The sequence below is a fragment of the Notechis scutatus genome, chromosome 5 (assembly GCF_049901735.1).
Source record: "Notechis scutatus isolate UNSWTSFEM ecotype Mainland chromosome 5, rNotScu1.2, whole genome shotgun sequence".
NCBI classification, from domain to species: Eukaryota; Metazoa; Chordata; class Lepidosauria; order Squamata; family Elapidae; genus Notechis; species Notechis scutatus.
Window position 1 is genome coordinate 90,053,973 of NC_142013.1, and position 21,083 is coordinate 90,075,055.

At 34.5% G+C, this 21,083-nt stretch overlaps 1 long non-coding RNA gene across 3 annotated transcripts in view; it reads right to left on the reverse strand.

The window, feature by feature from the left end:
- Nucleotides 1-746: 746 nt before the first annotated feature.
- Nucleotides 747-21,083, reverse strand: part of LOC148130576 (uncharacterized) — a 253,470-nt gene continuing 233,133 nt past the window's right edge. For 2 of the 3 annotated variants that reach the window (XR_015749902.1, XR_015749903.1), the window contains exon 4: nt 747-863. This is a non-coding gene — a long non-coding RNA (uncharacterized LOC148130576). Of the gene's footprint in view, nt 864-16,463; nt 16,868-21,083 lie in introns of those variants that run through there. The other variant, XR_015749904.1, reaches the window with a different exon arrangement.

Genomic DNA, 21,083 nt, shown 5'->3' on the forward strand with positions numbered 1-21,083 from the left:
AAGATGGTAGAGAAGGTGATTTGGCTTCAGTTCCAGAGGACCCTAGAGGAAGCAGATTATTTCAGGATAGGTTTTGGTATAGAAGCAGCATTTATCACATTTGCTAATGACTCAGGACAGAGGTGAGATCATTCCTCGCCACTACTTCACTCTTCCCCAATGCTGCTTCTACTGCTCTTTATGAATCCCATTACTTCTACTCCTTCTGAGTGCTGTTGGAGAAAATTAACACTTTCTGGCTGCTTTTTTTCTGCACACAAACATGCACCTTCTTCTCTCCCCCACTTCAGCTTTTTTATTTATTTATTTATTTATTTATATTTATTTATTTTGTCAAGCGATTATAAGATAACAGGTATAAGTATAAACATAGTTATGAATACATGAAATGGATACATATAAGAAAAATAAAAAGAAACAATAGGACAGGGACGGTAGGCACGTTGGTGCGCTTATGCACACCCCCTACAGACCTCTTAGGAAAGGGGTGAGGTCAATAGTAGACAGTCTAAGGTTAAAGTCTTGGGGGTTTTGGAGCTTTTATAGCCAACGTTGGCATGTTGGGTTGGTAGATAGTTTAAAGAGACAGAATGACAGCATGCCAGGTGATGGGTACTTCTCTGTCATGGCTTTTCCCTAGAAGGAAAATGCCCCCCATAAATTTATAATGCTTCTACTCTACATTGAACAAATTGCTAAATATTTGGTTTATTCTCTCATGCCTTGGATTAGGATGGTGGTTGAGCTTCTTTGATTTGTTTTTTTGTTCTTGGGTCATTTTGGTTTTGTCTTCTAGTTCTCTTGTTTTTTTGTTTTCTTTTTTATCTGTAAGCTGCCTTGAATCCTTGTGGAGTTAGGTGGCCCTAAAATAGAAATAAAAAAGCAAAAGTAAAAAACACAGTAGCTTATTTGTTGATTGGCACTAGTTGCTATGACGACATTAGACTTATCTTGTTGGTTTTGCACTGTTCCTAATAGGATTTGGCTGTAATTTAGAGCAGTAGTTTTGATTTAGCATGAATTCTATTATATGGGTTCAAGGGACTTGTATAATCACTTACTTAACCAGTTATTATCCATTCAAGGAGCTCCTCCCAGGGAAGCATCTGAAAGTATCCCATTTTTGTGAGATGAGGGAGGCTGAGATGAGAAAGCCGTTGGACTTAATGGAACAAAATAATTTTAATAACTGGTGTGGTCTTTGGATGGAAACTGAATTTCAGAATTTATAGTTTACACAACTCGGAATTCTTACTTCTCTTCCCTGCTTTCACAAATGGCTAATTTGAAAACATTGCAGCAATGACAACTTGTTTAAATATGAACCAGTATAATATGCTGCATACTGTTTGTCAATGCTAATGCCTGTCCCATCTGCAGGTTAGACTGTCTCCAGATTGTTTAGCAAAAGAAAAGTTACAGAGGCTTGGAGTTGACAGGAGATGGAATAAACCTTATAAGAAAAGACCAATTCAATCTGGGTTATTTATTCACGCTTCTTACCAATTATATTTTTGGATTTATTTATTTTTTTGCTCTGACCAATTTCACATATGGAAAAGAATCCAGTCTGATATTCCAGGTGATACCAACTCAGGCTGACTCGGCTTTTAGACTTCAGTTAGCAAGCCATTCCATGCACGGGCCAACTCTTAGATCATCCAACAGCTTGTGCATGTAAGTTGCAGCATCTTGTTGCTTATGTAACTTTTCAAGTAGGCTGGCTTCCTCTGAACACATTGTTTAATCTGCTTTTTTAAAGACATGGCTGCCAAGTCAAATAATACTTTGCTGAGAAGCTGCCTAGAAGGAAAAGTCAGTGAATGGATATCAAAGTCCAACGCCCTAGTTGGGAGAAAGATGTGCAATTGTTCTGTTCTTTTTCATTGTCACGTCATGGCCCAAGCTGAAATAGACCATGCCCAGACAAATTATTCCCTTTCACAGAGGAAAGAAGATAGCAAAAGAAATTTTGCTTCTATCTTTTAGATAAATAATACAATAAGTCATGTTATAAATCTTCCACACCAGCTTTTTCCAAGTCAGGATAGGCAAGGATCCAGAATGCAGGTGGTGATGCTATCCTTTCTCATCGTTTTGCTCCTAAGCCCAGATGGTCAACTGGAATCAATCCAAATGTATATGGATCTTCTTTTTTAAGTTAAGCATTATATATTTTAGTTCAATGTTCCTGTTTTTAATCCTGCACGTGGACATTCTCCCTAATATAAATGACTCACACAGAATCAATTCCTACTTGGAAGTTGGAACTGTCAGTCCCTGGAGAAGAATTATCTTCTGTCAGCATCCTTGCAAAGTCAGCTACCCCACCAGAAAAAATATCAGTGGAGTTGCACTAATTTTCTTACAACTCTTAATTGTCAATTATGCTGTCTCTTTTACCTTATGCAAAACCTGTACTTAAATAACATGGCCATTAAACATTAAATGAAATTAAACCTGTTAGAAAGCTACAGAATAAAGGATAGAGCAACTGAGTTAAGGCCCTTCCCCAAACAAGAAACTATTTAAGACCAGCATAATTATAGATTGTGTGTTGCTACAAGCTCATCAGCTTTGGCTTCAGTTTTAAAAGAAACACGGAAATAAGATTTTTAGAACCTTTCTTCTGGAGCTCTAAGGGAGGTGATTTCTTATTGGATAAAACCATCACCTCATCCTCCTTTCTGTGGTGCTCTGAATTTTTCTTTCCCACAAGGTACCACTCCACTGTGAAATCGTGGTTATGCCCTTCATAGTTTCTTAGTGTTCTGAACTGGTGTGTGTGTGTGTGTGTGTGTGTGTGTGTGTTGTATTAATTCCAGTGTAAATAATTTGCCTGGGGGGGTGGGGGTGATTTTCACAGTTGTCCGGAACTGCCTAGCTAAGAGGGATTTTGTTGAAGATACTGTACATAGTAAAGCAACTTTAGAAGGCAAAGTTAGTGGGTTATATAAATGAAAGATATGAAAGGCCTCTAAGTATATATTCTCTTGAAGCTCTGCTTATATGTGGATTGTGCTTTAACCAGGAATTAATCTGAAACCAGATCATTTCTGTTCTGGCAGTTAGGAGCCAGAAGTATATGGGCACTCAAAATAAGCCCACATTAGAAGTACAATATAAGCACACACACCAGTGGCAGGATTCAAAAAAATTTACTACCGGTTCTGTGGCTGTGGCTTGGTGGATGTGGTGTGGCTTGATGGGTCTGGCTTGGTGGGCATGGTGTGGCTTGGTGGGTGTGACTTGGTGGGCGTGGCAGGGAAAGGATACTGTAAACACTCCATTCCCACCTCACTCCAGGGGAAGGATACTGTAAAATCTCCATTTCCATCCCACTCCAGGGGGAAGGTTACTGCAAAATCACATTCCCTCTCCACCCCACTAACCTGTTTTTCAGCTCCGTTCTTCTGTGCAGGGCAACAAAAGAAGACCCAGACGATCAGCTGGGACTTGGGAGGTAGAGAATAGATGGGAGCAGGGCCAGTCAGAGGTGGTATTTGCCAGTTCTCTGAACTATTCAAAATTTCCGCTACTGGTTCTCCAGAACTGGTCAGAACCTGCTGAATACCATCTTTGACACACATACACATTAAAATTCCTATACCATTGGATTGTTGCTTGTGGGGAAGCCAAGCTTTGCTGTGCATGTTTCAAGTTTATTATTATTATTATTTTTAATCGAAGTGTATAGGCTTCCCAAGTTTAATGATCTGGGTTGGTTTGGAAGAATTCCTTCAGATATCACACGAGTATAGCTCTTCATTAAAGCAGCCTATAGTTTTTCCAGGTTCTATGCAAGTTCGTGTGCAAGGGAGGGATGCCAGCATTTTAAGGATGTCTCAAAGGTGCATTTCAAAAGGCAGCTGGACTTACTTGATTTTTTTTCCCCTTGAAGATGCCTTTTGAAAAGCACTTTTGGGACAATCATGACCTGGATGTTTGAGAATCTCCATAGAAAGTGTTTTAAGGAATCTTTTTGTTGAAGTTAGTATATTTATTAAAGCAGCATCATTTTTTTGAACCTGCACAGAAATCTGAAAAAGTTGCTTTAAATAATAACAAAGCAATGAATGACTTATGCATGGTTTGAGATATATTTTTAAAAAATCTTTTTAAAAGCATGCATAGTCCTACAAGCTGATTAATGTGTGATTAATGTGTTAAGGCTATTGTATCTGGACTGCAAGAGTCTGAAAAATAACAAGAAAGTGTAAAAGAGAGCAATTTTTTGGCATTTCTGTTGTTTGTCTCTACTGGTCGTCTGGACTTTTATAATCCAAATCTGGAACGCCTAATACCCCTGCAAAATTTCTACCTTGAAGGCACCTGCATCCTATGAATGGACAGTTTTTGGAGATTATTATGATTTCAGAAAGAATAGCAGGGAATTAGATTTATAAAATGTTCCTGTGAGGGCAGCAACTTTGACTAATCTAATAGTTCAATCCATGCATGTTTTCCCAGAAATGCATTGCCAGGCATTTTACTGGACAAATTTCCAAGAACATACTGAAAGCTTCAGTGGCATTGACTGTAGCAGCTTTTTAAAAGTGCCCAGTTTCTTTAGAATCTCTCTAAGTCCAATAATGACTTGCCACTATTTGAAAAGACAGGATTCAAGAAATAGTTGAAATAGAAATAAAATGCAAGGGGGCACATTGCACAAACCTGCCATCTTCCTGTCTGTGCTGAAAAAGTGCACTGCAAAGCTCACAATTGAATGCCAGTCTCCCATTTCTGTTTTAACTGCAAGTCTGATATAGTTACTTTGTGATGATCATTTCTTCACCCTTAACACGAACATGCTTGGTCATGCTGTTTCAGTGAGCAGCAGAAGTGCAAATTGAAAAAATAATTGTAACGCATAAAAATTTCAATGCACAAACTCTCCCTCTAGAATGTTGACATGGACAGAAAGTCACGCTTGAAATGGGATGAATTTTCTTTTTTCTCTCCCACTCCTTTTCTGCCACACTTTGCAAAAGCAGAACAGCTTTTTGAGTTGATGTGGAAAAATAGGCTTCCTGTTTATGCAATATTCAACAGTCCATGTAAGCAGATGATAGGAGATTTGAGGTCGTGAGCCACTAGTTTATTATGAGAGAAAAGGAAGAACCAAATGGATCTTTCCTTTTAAAGGTATAAAATCCTTTCTCAACCAACAGAATTTGTGAGAAACCAATAAAGACCTTCTCTGGAAAACTAGCTCTGCAAGAGAACTATTTAGTGTGAGCTTTAGCCATTTTATCCCCCTGGAAGCCTTCCCATTTATTTTAATTATTGCTTGTGACTTTCTCACATTGATGCAGCTCTTATCGACAGGGGGACAATAATGAATAATTCTATAAAAAGGCAGTTAGCTCATTTTCTCACAACAGGGTTGAATTAGTGAAAGTTGAAGCATATGAACAATGGTGATTGTTTTTACATGCAACCCACTCTGAGCTTGTCCAAGGTGACCGATCACACTTGTTTCAAGCTTTCAGGCTATATCCAGACATTTGGGGCAAACTTCCACCCAAAGAATCACTCCTAGCCTCATTTTTCGCCCTGAACATTAGACTCTCTTCTGACATTCTGTAACAGATTTTGGTCTCTGGCAGGAAATGTAGGAAAAGCAAAAAACAAAATATCCATATATATATATATTTAAATTTAAATTTATATATATAAAAATTTCCCCAAATTTTAAGTAATCCAAAAAAAAAAAAAAACCTTTTCAGTTTGGGGATGCAATTGCATGCCACTCTAAATGTAGGGCTGAAACCAATCTTTCTCAGAAGTCTGTGAAATGTATACTTTTTTCTATTCTGTTCCATCTTTACTATTATTCCACAACATCATGGGGAATGGTCAACCATTGAGAGACAAACTTTAGAATATATTGTTCAAAACTCCTTTCTTTTTTTTTTTTTCCTTTCCTTTCTTTTCTTTTTCCTTTTTGCCTTGGAGTATGGAGAAAAAGAAAGAAATCTCAAAAAAATGTTTCCAAGAAAGTGTCTTGAGAAATATCCACTATGCATAAGTGGAGTCTCAATTCATGATACATTTTGCTATAGAATTTATAATTTGTAAAAAATAAAAAAATAGCTATAAAACATAATATGTACCTAGTGCTTACAATGTTATGTTGTCATTTTGCATGTTTCGTTGTGTTTTTGAATCTTCAGGAAAGTGTGTATTGCTGCTTAGAGGTTTAGTATTGTTTTAGTTAATGGAAATGGTAAGTAGCTCATAAAGTTATCAACATGTTTTTGCTTCCCAAGTCACTAGTAAAAGTTAATACATGCAAATTATACAAATGTACACATGAAAGTAAGCCCATGCAAACAAAAAATATTTACTAGCCTTTATTTCATCTTTTGTTTTTTAGCAGATTGGTATATTCATTGTACAGCAAAACTTACTATTACAACTGCCAATCACTGAAATATATAGTGACTATGACCAGCTCTATCTCTCAGGGTCTTGAATCAATATTAAGACTGAAAATAAAAGAAATCTAGTTCCTTGTGAAATGTCCCTCTTTTCACTATTTCTCGTGGGACTAAGTGTGCTTTTAAATCTACTTACAAAATAATGATAGAAACTGAGAAAGCCTAACAGTGTCCATGTTAGAAGAGTATGTTTTTAAGCAGATCATTGAAGCATGAATGTTTTTCTGCTGCTTCTCCTTCTTCCCCTTCATATTCCCCTTCACAGTAGAACCATCCCATTCATGTTTTCAGCTGTGCTGAAAATGCCATATTTTAAATGCCTTTGAGATAATTAAAAGTGGAGTTTATGTGGAACCCTTGTTGCTCAAGAAATAGTTATGTTTCAGAGACAAGGCACAACTGATACATCTCTAAAGTTTTGTCATAATTTGATTCTACCAATATAATTTCTTATAATACAAGAATGCAACATATAGGACAGATGCCCACATTGCAATGTATTTCTACACCAAATAACTTAATTCAGATGTCTTTTGTAATGTCTACTTATTGGGTGCAAAAGTATTTTCTGCCTCAATCCAGTCTGCAACTTTTCAATTTAAGTGTAAATTTAATAAACAGTTGATTGATCATGATTAGGCAAAATCTTTCCTGCCTCCTTTTTAAAGGTTGACAAAATATAGCCAGATGCCAATATTTTGGAAATCTGCCTGTTTAATCTATAAAAGTAAATAAGGTCAAAATTGAGATCTACCAATCCAGATCAGATCTATTTCTATTGCATCTCCAGGTTTGAACTGATCAGTCAGTTTGGCAATTGTTGAAACTAAGACCAGTGACAGGATGAGATCTAAAACTCTTTTTTGGGATGACAGCTATTTCAGCCTCCTTGTCTAATATATGGCATGAGTTAAATTATTTGTCATCCTATATGAAATTAAAGAGCTTTGAGATAAGTATTTTTATTCCATCGTATCAAAGATGCATAGAATTGTCAGATTAAAAAGCTTTTTTTGCTTCTATCAACATTTCATACAAATAAAACCTTTACAGTTTGTATTTAAGTATTTATATGAACTTCAGTAATAATTGATTGGGTATATATTCTAGTGCATTTAAGAAACATTGGTGCCAATAAAATGACTTAGACTTCTATATTGATGAAACTGATAAAACCATTAATTTTACCTCTACATTGACCCTGTTACTGTATATTTACATTTACATGGGAAACAATCATATGAGAACAAGGTTTTTCCCTGCTCCTTATAGTCCTTTGTATTATAAATATAGTAATTTATGGAAAGCAGTCCAAAATATAAGGAGGTCACTAGCCTATTAATTTTTCTGGCTAGTTCTCTATTGTATATCTCAGATCAATTACTTCATCCAGGATTCAATTCTCAGGTCATGGTTTTGTTTTGTTTTTTCGTTAACAGTCTTGGCAGTCAATAGCACCACATTTAGATTAAGATGTCTACTCTCACAAAGGAAGAAAGGGAGGAAATCACCATGGTTCATCCTTCTGTTCCTCTCCTGTAACAAGCAGACTACCTCATCTGCTTACAATGACAACATTATAGCTATAGTAGACAATAACTATTCAATATTTAATGCTTTCAACTACCACACACACAATTTAGTTATAATCCATACAGAAAAAAAAGTAATATAATGTAATCCATCTACAATAATCAGCACACAATAAATGATGACTCATGTTTAGGAAAAGTCATGAATGAAGTGAAAGTAAAGATTCTGGATTTTCACTCTAACTCAGACTTTCTAATCTGGTATTCTACAGACAGCAGGAGAATTCTAATCCCATCCTTTCAAGAATTCACTCTGGATTGTACTTGACAAGATGACATCATCTTGTCTAGAAAGAATGGGAGCAGTTTCTGACGGTGATCTTGCTTTATATGCATAAGTTCCTCCCAGTTGCAAATTCATTTGTGATCTCGTAGAGGTTCTTGACTCAGAGTTGCAGAACACCTTCCTTCGTATGATCTAGTCAATTTTGATTAGCAGTTGAATGTTCAAAATTTGGGGCTGACAAAACCCCAAAAATATAACGGAAAACAGGGTATCTGGACAATTAAACTAAAGTGCAAATGAGATATAATTTGGACAAAATCAAAAGACAAAGCTGAACTTGTGCATCTTGGAAATGCCATCAGAATAGACATAGTAGGCTTCCTTTTCTCTATTGCATATCTCATTTTGTGTAAGTTTCTCACAAGTAGATGACACAAAAAGCAAAAGGATATTAGAAAGTCTGTAAAAAGACAATGGATTTTCAACACACACTCCAAAGAAGATAGTACAATTGAGGATTCAATCCCTACAGAAGTTACAGAGTCAAAGAGGGTTCAGTAAATAGCCAACTTGATATTGCTATGAAATTGGGCAGTGAAAATACCTTCAGCCACTAGTGTGCCAATGATTCCAGTCCACTGTATTTTAATAACATTCAGAACTGGACCCCTGTATTAGCAGTGGAAACTATGTTTATTATCCCATTCTATAGTCCACATGCAAGAGTGAGGTGAATATTTTAAGCATATAGTAGCTGCCACCTTAAATACTAAATAGAAAGAATTTGATGTGTAATCTTCCTTTTAAAAAAAAGAAAAAGAAAGAAAGAAATTTGTCATCCTCTCCAAAACAAAGTACCTTCTGTTGTTTCTCCTTCCATTAGTCTATGTCTATCTGTAAAACATGCATTAAATGAAAGAAAATTGCTCCTTGTGAAACATGCACTTAAGGGAAAGAAAATGACTCATGCTGTAATATTTTTTATTGATTATTCATAGTGCCGGTGGGGAAAAATCTATTGATAGTATCATCATCACTTCCTGCTTGCCCACAGAGGATTATGTGTTTGGATATAAACACTGGGGAACCAATATTTTATTGGTACCATGTGAGTTTTAGGCAGTTTTTTCTATGTTTTTCATGTATCATCAATGGACAAGAGGTCATTAAGCAACATTAATAATTCATTGTCAATTTGAACATGAAAATGCATCCACATTTGCCAAATAAAGTGGCTAAAAAGCTTCAGTGTTTGAGGTAGAGAGTAATCCTTTTAATCCCCCCGCACAACTTGGAAACCTTCTAAAAATGAGCCTGAAATTACTAACCCTCCTAAGTTACTCAAAAGATTAAAAAAGCAGTAAAAAGTCATTTGCCCACAACTATGTAGCTCAATTCTCATTTAAACTGAATTTTCACAAAGAAGCTTAAGCAATAAATGAATCATGATGTCTATAGGAGAAGGTAAGTTAATGTTGCCTGTGTACAACAATTACAGTACTTTCATCACTAGCTAATAATTTGCATGTGGTATTGTATAATAAAATAGCAAATCATCAAACTTCTAATGCTAAAGTATTATTTTTGCTGCTTGGGAATGCATCAATAGCCCTGTAGCTTCAATGTCTATATTAATATCCAAGATGCATGCAAATTATATTTCATGTACTGAATTTAGCATTAGTCATAACAACAATTGGTAAATATTTCTTTTTATCTCTGTCTCAGTTGTACAGTACAGAGCATTGCATACAGTTATTTTAAATGTGAGCAATGCATTATGGAAGATATGACTAATCTAGAGAATTTCCATTTGAAAGCAAAATGAGTAATAATTGATTGGCTTAGCTCCAAAGTCACAGTGGGGTTCAAAAAGCTTGTAAGTGCCCTCATAAAAATAGAAGCTGTATCAACCAATTGAATTTAATTATATATGAAGGTGATGAAGGAGCTAAACAGCCTGTAATTGGCGTCCAATTACTCAGTTGGTCTTCCATAAAATTAATTCATCTGAAAGTTTGCCATTGTCCCAGGCTGCAGGCCTGCTGCTGCTTTAATTAGTTAACACTAAGAAATCTTGAAACATTAAATTATTTTGTCTTTATTGCCAATTATGGCTTAAGGAAAACTGTATATAAAATATTAACATCTGCTTCAAGCACTGCTTTAAGAGGGCAAAAAAAATAATAATAACAGAAACATGTTTTAAAAGAAAAAGAAATCAAAGAAATGTTCTTTGTTTACTGCTGTTAAAAATAAATGTGGGTTTCTCCAAAATCCATTTTAAACTTGGTGTAAAAAGGATTTTGGTGTAGTGATGATGTATCTGCCATTGGTCATCTCCAGGGGTGGGATCCGACCAGTGTAACTACTGGTTCGGTGATTTATGTTTTGTGTGCATGCTTGTCGTCAGCTTGCTGCCTGAACATCTGAGCAGCATTGTGCACGGGTACGCAGCGTTTGAAAAAGCACTTTTTTCCTGCTTTTTCAACCTCAGCTGTGCCGCACAAAGCAGCTGAGGTTGAAAAAGCAGGAAATAAAGGTCAGGTAAGAGCCCAGGCAGGTGGGTGGGCCAAAACAACAGCAGACACAGAACCAGTTCTGTGTTTGCTGCTCTTCAGAGCTACCGGTTCTACAGAGCTGGACAGAACCGGTAGAATCCCCCACCCCTGGTCATCTCACAGGTGAATGGGGAAAAGAGATGAGGGAGGGAGAGAGAGAGGGAGATCAGGAATGGTTAATGGAAAGCTTATCTAAACTCATGAGGATAGACGTTCTCACATTTTTTTTTTCTTAAATTATTTTTTATAGCATGAATCAGTTCACACGTTTCCTTCAAGTTGCCAAACATGGCAGCAAGATTTTTTAAAAACATTTGAAAATGAGTAGCACAGAATTTCACTGTATAAAAAACTAGACCATGATATTAATGATATACTTCCAAAACCTTGATGATGATTCTTCTCAGCCAGTCAGGGGGTAAAAACAAGTTTTTACCTATAGTTTATTTTTTCCTTTCCTTGGCATCAATTCCATTCTGAATATATATAGCCCACCCCGGAATTCATTGAACTTTACTACTAACTTTAAAAACATTTCCTTTCTGCTATCCTCTCACCCCATTTTTTTTTTTTTTTTAGAGTTGGGCTATTTTCAGCTGCTTAATAATAAATTTAATAAAAATAATAATTATAAGAAGCAAAAGTTGCAGCTCTATTAAAATGTAGAATGATGGAGTTGAAATAGAATGGAGTAATTTGACTGCTTAGAAGACAATGGACCAATATTGTTTGTAATGAGGAATAATATATGGATACATTTCTCTAGCTAATTAATTCAGCAATAAGCTCAGTAGGGTAAAAGTATATTGTGAAGTTTTAATAATTGCAATAAGTAATCTATTCTCAGCAAAGGAAGACTAAATTGAGTATCTTTACAACTGAGCAGCTAAGAATAGGCTTCAAAACATTACAATGTATAATTTTATTTTTCTATAACAAAAAACAACCTAGTGTCAAAGAAAACAAAAAATTCAAATATTGACAATTTTACTTTTAAATGTGGGGAATGAAAAATTTTATGCATAATTACCTTCAAGTTTTTCTCCATTCACTTATTTTCTTTCTACACACTCACTCACTCACTCACTCACTCACTCACACACACACACACACACACACACATTTATATTTTGTTTCTACTTTTTCTTGAAGAATTAAAAAAAAATTATATCAGATTTTTATATTTTCTCGTATTTTATGCCCACAGCAATTTCTGAGGTAACAAGAAAGCAATTAGCTCAAACTAATCAAGAGAGATTCTGGATTAAGTGAGAAGCTAGTGTCCTTAATCCAGGTTTAAAACAATGGTTATGCAGGGGAAGTGATGTCCGGATTAAGGTATTACAAATAAAAGAAAAAATTATAAATAGTAGAAACATAATCAGTCTGTAGTTACTTTGGTGGCCATTTAAGACAGCTAAGAAATTCTGGAATTAGAAAAATACTTTCAGAAAAGTTTGAAAATGAATGTAAAAATCAAATCTTTCTTTTAGAGATAGCAGATGAACAATTGGAAAGAAAACATGGGACTTTGTTTTTATATATGCATTGGCTGCAAGGTTGTTATATGCCCAAAGAGGTAAACAGGACGATATACCTATAATGGAAGAATGAAACTAATGGAGATAGCTAAGATGGTGAAATCGACTATTTTGCCTAGAGACAATAAATTAAATACATTTCTTGTGAGATTTGGTACGATATAAGAAAAATCAACTTCTGAACGTATAGCAACACATCAATCCACTCTTGGCTAGAACAAAAAAAACAAGTGGCTTTTTGAAATTACAAAATTCTCCAGCCCAAACCTGACCTGAGTTAAAGAAAGATGAGTATTTTTTTCTACCCATCAACCATGTCAGTGAGAAGATGGTCTAGGTGGAGGAATTACAAAATACTTAGCTTAAAATAAATTATAGAAACTCAACAGCCCTAGTATCTTTACTAAGCTGAGAGTGAAGAACATAAAGAACAATAGGATTTCCCAGGTCAGGGTTCATTAATAAAAGTCCTCACTTCTTTTTTTTTAATTCACTTTTTTCTCTCCTGTTAGTACAGAATTAGGATATTTACAGTCTCTACGTGTTATTGAAATACAACATTCAAAAGTCCCAGAAGACAAAACTAATGGTGAGAGATACTGAGAGCTCTAATGCATCAATATCTGGAGAGTCACAGGTTTCCATAGCTACATTGCAATGATGGGAGATATTTTGAAATCTTCAGCTACTATGGAAAAAAAAAATCCTGAAGAAAACTCATTTGGCAGAACATTTAATTTGGGAGATGCATGAGGCTTTGTATCCTAAAGAAATGAGTGAACAAAAGCATGTTGCATAATTATTCATACATATGCATACATTTTAGTAACAGAACGTAGTGCAAACAAGAACCACCAACAAATGAAAAATGAAGGGTTTACTTCAGCTTTCCAGAACCTGGGGTTCTGCAGATGTATCAGATGCTGACGGCTGTAAAATCTATCAAGAATAATGAATTTGCAAGCTAGGGATTATGGGAAATAAGGCTCAATAGACATGAAGGCCCCCAGGCTAAGGTTTATTACACTGAGAGAAATTACTAAACAAATAGTATGTGATATATTTTAAAAATCATGGCAACTATATCAGAAGGTATATTTTCAGTTGAGTAGAGGAATTATATACACAGGCAGTCACTATACATAGCTCTTTTGTGTAATTATGAATAAACCGTATTTATTTTTAGTAGATGTTATAATTATAAAATCTGTATTCTTAAATTTGCTGGCAACAGTCAAACATAAGGTACATTAGGTGAATAAATTGATTACTGTGGCCAATTGGAGCATTTTTATGCTGACACAGTTCCATTGGGTTTGTGTTCTAAAAATTGGAGCAATTCTGCCTCATCCTGTTTGATGCTATCCTCCAAATCTAAAATGAAAAATACACAGTGCTTCTGAAGAATGATCAGTTCCTAATTCCAACTTCATAACTGGGTGTTAACTTTTAAGTTTTATACGTTGTCAAATATATGCTGTGTTTCTGGTAGAATACTTCTGATGGACTTAGTTTTTCATCCTCACTGAACTATCATCGTTAATAATTCTGTTGTCCATTACATGGATCTTTACACCTTTGAAAATGATAAAGTTAAATATATCATTATACCATATATTGAATTAGCAAACAAGACAGACATTAAAAAGTAATAATATTAGACAGCCCTCAAGTACACATCTCACATTGTGTACAGCCAGTAAATAATCTAGTGAGTAATGGTTAAAAAAACTCCTATGTATTTATCTGGAGAAGAGTATTAAAGCAAACCATTGAAGGCCAGTTTGATATAGTTCGGGTTAAAGGTAATATATCAGAACTTCAGAGACTGTGAATTTGAGTTAGCTTTTGCCATAAAGCCAACTAGGCCATTCCTTAGCTCTAGGAACAAATAAAGTCAATGGTAAATAAACTTCCAGAAAATTTGCTAAGAAAGCTGCATGGGCTTGTTGCTAGGAGTTGCTAGGAGTCAAGAATTACTTGAAAGCACTAAACAAGCAAACAAATAAACCATTCACTTTTGTCATTTTACTTCCTGAAATTTCTCCTCCTCTTCCTGTTCTCATGTAGCCTTCAATTAATCTCATAAGCTTAATTGGGAAATATTTATTTATCAAATTTATAGACCACCCATCTCATCTAAGGTGACTCTGTCTGAGCAATAAACAAGAATCAATAAGAACAATAAAGTGTACAATATTTTATTAATAAATATCATAAAAGCAAAGTTACAACCCAAAACATAGGAATTATGAAAATGGCCACCTCAACAATGGAGCCATCTGAAAAGATATCCAGTTGCCTGTGAGACCCAGGCCTGACAACATAGCCAAGACTTAAGGGTGGTTTTTTTTGGGGGGGGGGAGTAATCTGGCTATTATCCAGAAGCCTGTTATCTGAGAAAGAAGAAAAGAAAGAGATTGCCAGGAAAAAAGAGAGAAAAAGGATGGGTAGCCTTTAGCACTTTGTACTCTGATTCCACCCACCACTTTCCTCGGTGATTCTCAAGTCGTTTTATGCTTGTGACAATATTTTCCTCTAGCAGATGGAGAGATATCCTTTCTTATCAATGTTTTACAAGAAAAAGAAGTTATGTAGATCCATTTTAAACTTCTATATCAGTCCTAACATCCTGAAGCAGATGTATCTATATACAGTTCATAGACAGTATCTCCAGTTCTAATAACCTAAAATATTTACATCCAGTTTTAAAAACATATCCAAGTGCAGAGATAAATTGGACTCAATAAAATGACCTGTCATACTATGGTGTGATGCTGCATCATAGACTTTCAATTGTTCTAAAAACCATTGTCTGTTATGCACTTCTCTCTCAGACAGACAAGCAAGTAACAGACAAACAGAAACTTTATTTCAGTCATTGACCAATAAAAATATATTCAGTAAAGTATCAAAACATCAATGATTGTTGGCAACCATTTGGGAGTAAAGCTTATATATATTTGTAGCAGATACCTACTTTTAGAAAAATAGATTTGATTGTTTAACAAATAACGCAAATAAAAATTTAGATTAAAAAAGCGCAATCAACTGATGGCAAATGTCTTTATAGAACTGACAGTACAAAATAGCATAGGTAGTAGTTTTTATAGCACCTGTGTCAGTACTAAATTTCATAAGGGGTTTTTCTATACTTCCCTTCCAAAACAGCTATGGAGAAAACATTAAATCAGGCTAAGTACTTAATTACAGAAGGATTTATTCTTAAAAAACTATAATTTATTCCTCATATTGTATCACACAAGTTCTTTCAGATCTTGTAACTGGTCTTGAAATATACTAATAAAGCTTTATCATATCAACTGACTTATTTAATATTTGAAAAGAAAAGACCAGTTTTTTAAAAAAGAAAAATTGGAAAATGCATATCACTGGACTAAATTGTTGGCTGTTCTATCAGTAGGATTTCAAATTATTCTACTTTGTTTCTTAAATATTAAAATAGCACAGTACTTCAGCCGAAGTGAATAGATTTATTAACAATAGCTAAAATCAGATGAAAAGTTATTGGAAGAGAATTCATGCACAGCTTGTTTAAAAATTGATACAACATATTGCTGTCGTATCTAAATGATCTTATCAGGAAACCTTTGAAACAATAATAATTCTAGCACATAGTAAACCTGGGTATGCGTGTGAAAACACATGCAAATAAACACTCCTTACTAAAATTACTTCATTTGATTTCAATAAATTCTCAAATTGAAGTTTCACTGGCAATAGTTTTCACTGGAAATGCTCTGAAAAACAAAGATACATTTTCTACAATATGCGTGTTGAATATTGGATACTGCTAATGATGATAGTCATTCTTCCGTCTTCATTCGAGGAAGACAAACCCAGCAGTTCATCCAGGCATCTTTATTAGTCTTGTCTGTTGTGTTTTGTTAAAGATTGTGTTTTGTTATCTGCCTTTCATTGAAGGAAATACTGTATCCATTCAGGTTTTCTCTGCTACGACAAAGGATGTTTGCTTTTAACAGCTCTAACAGAAGCAATTGTCTAGATATTTGATTACATTCCCTGAACCCCTAGCACACGAACCCCTAGCACACGAATGAAAAATAAAAGATGCTTACCTTCGTGCAGCTTTGTGAATCGGCCATCAAATTTTAAGTTAACTCCTTAATGTGCAAAATGTATGGATTATTTTCCCCAACCTACAAATGATTCATTGCTCAAGGCCCTGTGATGAACTCTTCAACTCCAACATTCACACTGTGGATTATATAGCATGTGACTCCTGGATAGCCTTCAAGTTAAGTTTAGCTTTTGCCCATTGTTTCTCCTATTGAGAAACAAAGGTCTCTCCCATCCACAATTGGAGACATTACGTACTTTTTTTTCCCCTAAAGCAAAAAAATGACAACAGAGAAGAAGTGATGCTCAGGAGAGAATATAGAATGAGTTGGTTGAATTCAAATTCCTAACTATTGCTACTGATAAAATATCCTGAATTTATTAATCTCATTTAGGGAGATCAGAGGACCTGTATTTCCTTGTTTCCTGAAATATATAAAGAAACCCGTTTTCTCTTGCTGAGCCTGTGGTTTGGAAAACCCTTCCCCCCCCCAAAAAAAAATTCAGATAATTGGTAAGCTGAAAATACAAATGACTGTTTGATAAATGACTGAGAATAACGTTATTTAGAAGAACAAATCAGATATGAATTATTTCCATCAACATATTGTGCAATTTGTTTTTTTCTCATTACTCCAAAGGTTTCTGTGTATTCTTTTATTTGATTTTTTAAAAATCATTAATTAAAACATAATAATTATCCTTTTGCCATGAACAGTTTAATGTCTTTTTGACTGCACTCTAAGCCAACAAGTCTTTTAATTGCCGCAAGCAGAACATGAAACATTTAACAAAAATTTAGACACAATAATATAATAATATGCAACACTAATCAAACAAATTTTCAAGAGATTAATATCCTGAAAGATCAGCCCTTGAAAAATCTTACTCCTTTTTAAATTGGGAAAAATGAAACCCTCTCATTGAACTATGCCCCAATTTATTAAATATGTTGAGAAATACTGTAAGCAACCAGCTACATCACTTTCAATAGCAATTCTCATTCAGAAATGTGTGACTGAAAATTCTAACATGACTGAAAATTCTAATTTGGATAGAATTATAAATGATTCTATAAATAAGTCACATTTTTCCGCTGCTGTATATTTTGATCTCATATTTTCATTTTTATGCATTTACAGTTCATATGATTTTTTTTCTAATGGGATAATCTATAGTGGTTATAATTTTTTTTAATGTTTATTCTAAACAGGTTAAAAAATTAAATTCCATACTATATAGCAAATTTTCATACTTATGTATTTGTCCCTAAACACGCACGAACACATGACTCATGTACTATATGTTCAACTGAATTTGCTATCTAATTAATCAACACAGCAATACAAGTATATTTATATTTGGGTTCCTTAAAATCAAATACTAATGATGGTTCCATTAATTTAAATGGGAACTAAATTCAACAAAAATAGGTTTAATCTAATTCGCAACCTTATTTTAAAATTCAAAATGCAGAACATATTCCCTGCAGGTTATGAACCAAATAAGGATATTTATAATGTTTATTAAATTGTATTGTATTGTACTGTATTATATTTATTATATTCATTATGTTATATTTTATTGTTATTATTACTTGCAATATATTCTTTAAAAGAGACAAATATAAATATTGTTATTATTCAAATATTATTATTCAAACCCCCAATTTAAAATAAAGAATGTACTATTTTTAAAAAGATTATAATGCTGCCTATTTTAGCAGAACAAAGTATGAATATTGCATTGCTGTTCTGTATTCATGCAAAGCAATATCTTGAGCTAAAAATACTTTGAGAATATATTTCCACTCATAATCAATTTATGATCTGAGAAGACAAAATATGGAAACAACCTTAGTACTGACAACTTTTATTAAGTTCAGTGGATGCCCTACTGATTGTACTGTTATTGTATGAATCCCAAAACAGGGAGCTGCAAACAGTAAGCTTCTTGTCTTATTTCTGAATATGTTCTGGGAAATGATAAACATGTGCAGATATTTGAGAGCTGAAAGTGAATCAATATTTTATCTCTATCATTTTTTCCAATACATTACACAAAAGCAGCAGTATGTTCTTACATTAATTTGCAAGTTTAATCATACAGGCAGACCCAGCAATGATTTCTGCTTTTGTATAAAATAGTGGTCTCATGATTGTTTATTATACTGCTGGGCAGTATAATAATTTAGTAAATGGAACTAAGGATGGCATCAGACTTACACCTTCTCTCCCAGTGCTCCATTTCCCCATTCGTAGCTTTTTCCAAACCAATTTTCATTGAGATATTATAAAAGATCTTTCAGAGAGACTCAGCATGTCAGCCAAGTTGAACATAATTTTTAATTGTCTATAATCAGTAGGTTGCATAATCTGATACATACAGATAGATACAGATAATCAGAGTTGGAAGGGATCTTGTAGGTCATCTAGTCCAACCCCCCGCCCAAGCGGGAGACCCTACACCATTTCTGACAAATGGCAGTCCAATCTCTTCTTGAAAGTCTCAACTTATGGCGCTCCCACAACTTCCGAGGGCAAGCTGTTCCATTGGTTGATTGTTCTCACTGTCAGAAAGTTTCTCCTTGTTTCCAGGTTAAATCTCTCCTTGTTCAGTTTCCATCCATTATTCCTTGTCTGGCCTACAGGAGCTTTAGAAAATAGCTTGACCCCTTCCTCCCTGTGGCAGCCCCTCAAATATTGGAAGACCGCTATCATGTCTCCCCTGGTCCTTCTCTTTACTAGACTAGCCAAGCCCAGTTCCTGCAACCATTCGTTGTATGTCTTTCAGTGACTGTTGGGGTTGGAAAGAAGAATAAGAATCCTTCTCAAATTTCCAAAACCTTCTATAATATTCTGGTGTGTGTTTTTTTTAATTACAATTATTACAGGAGACGATAGCTTTTCACTGGCAGAAATTGAAATATTGATTGGATTGGTTGATTAATAATGAAATATGAATTAAACCATGGTCTTTGGAAAGTTTTATATCCTTACATGCTGCTTATTAATATGGTTTAGTACTGTACGATTTTGCACTGCTGATTTTGTGCCTCAAATAACTTTGCGAGTTATTTATAACTCTTGTAATTAGCTAGATTAGAAATACAATGAATCAATCAAAACATGTCAGCTACTGATACTTTTTTCAGGAAGGAAGATTCTTTAAACTTCCTCTCCCATCCCCAGGTGCTTCTGAACTTAGATTCATGTGAGATAGTGATTTAATTAATTTTATACATATCTTATATTTCTAATGAGACTTACAATTTTTTGTTCCCTTAAGTTGTTCCTGTTAAAGATATTCTTCAATATCTAATTGCAATTCCTATGACTTTCCAAAAATAAATTATTTTGATGTTATTGCATGAGTTAAGTCATTAAAAACGTAATATTGGTTTTCCTTTTTATTTCAAACCCAAACTATCAATATCCAGTGATGTACAGATACAGTAGTTATACGTCCTAAAGTATGCAGATAGTTTATTTGTGTCTCCAAATCATCTGGTATTTTTCCAGAAACTCTACTCATAAATGTTATTTGGATTTTTTAAATTGGGTGAAAATGTTGGTGAACATAATTGAAAACCCTATGAGTTTAAAATGTTTGCTCTTTCAACTGTAGCTATGACTATTAATAATATGTTAACATTTGATACTCTTAACATTTTTTGACTTGCAAAAGAGTCACCTACATGATGATGTTATTCTTGCTCTTATTATTTTAAATTCTCGTGAGAGAGTGAAGAATTGCGGCTGCTTTTTTATTTCTGCCGCCCATCTTTCATTTCTCCTCAATTCCCTCAGAACTTCTTGACCTTAACAAACCAAATGGGAAGCAGCTCATGGCATCTTCCCTTGAGATTTAACTGAAGCTGGGAAACCAGGAAGTCTACTTACCCAGAGAGATTTGAAAAACAGATATAATATGTGTTTGTTCTCTTAATTCACTTCGCAACAGAAGTGAGTGCAGAAATACATATCCATTTCAAAATAAAAATTACCCTTGAATAAAGCCATTTTGAAAGCAAGCTCTGAGTCTAAAATAAGAATGATGGGATGCATAAGACCTACCTGCCAAACTATATTCACATTCTGAAAACAATTCTCCTTGAAAAAGAATCAAATTAATTAGATATTTACACTAAAGCTTCCTCAGCATTGCAAGAAGGATAATTAAAGACTTGTAGATAATATTCTTTATGCTATTTTTAAGGATCCATCAAGTGCTCCCAACATGGAGAACCTCAATCAGCAGAACAATAATCTTTTATAATATAAAATTTTATAAATAATCTCATCTGAAGTTCCTTAATTACCTGAAGATGAGATAACTGGGGACATAGAAAGATGCCTTAAACAGTACTAGTTCCCTGAAGTTTCAGGTAAGTTTCCCCAATCTTATTTGTGGATGCCAGGAATTTGGAACTCTGGGCTCTGTTGCTGAACCACTACTGGATATGTTAGCCAAGCAATATTGGCAGCAGTAGTCGCACAAGCCATAACAACTGTGACCATAAATACAACTGACTATTAATCTGCAATGAATACAGAGTTCTAAGTCCTATTCTGTAACCAATGAAATGACTCAGTGTTTAAAGGACAATCAGTTCAGTT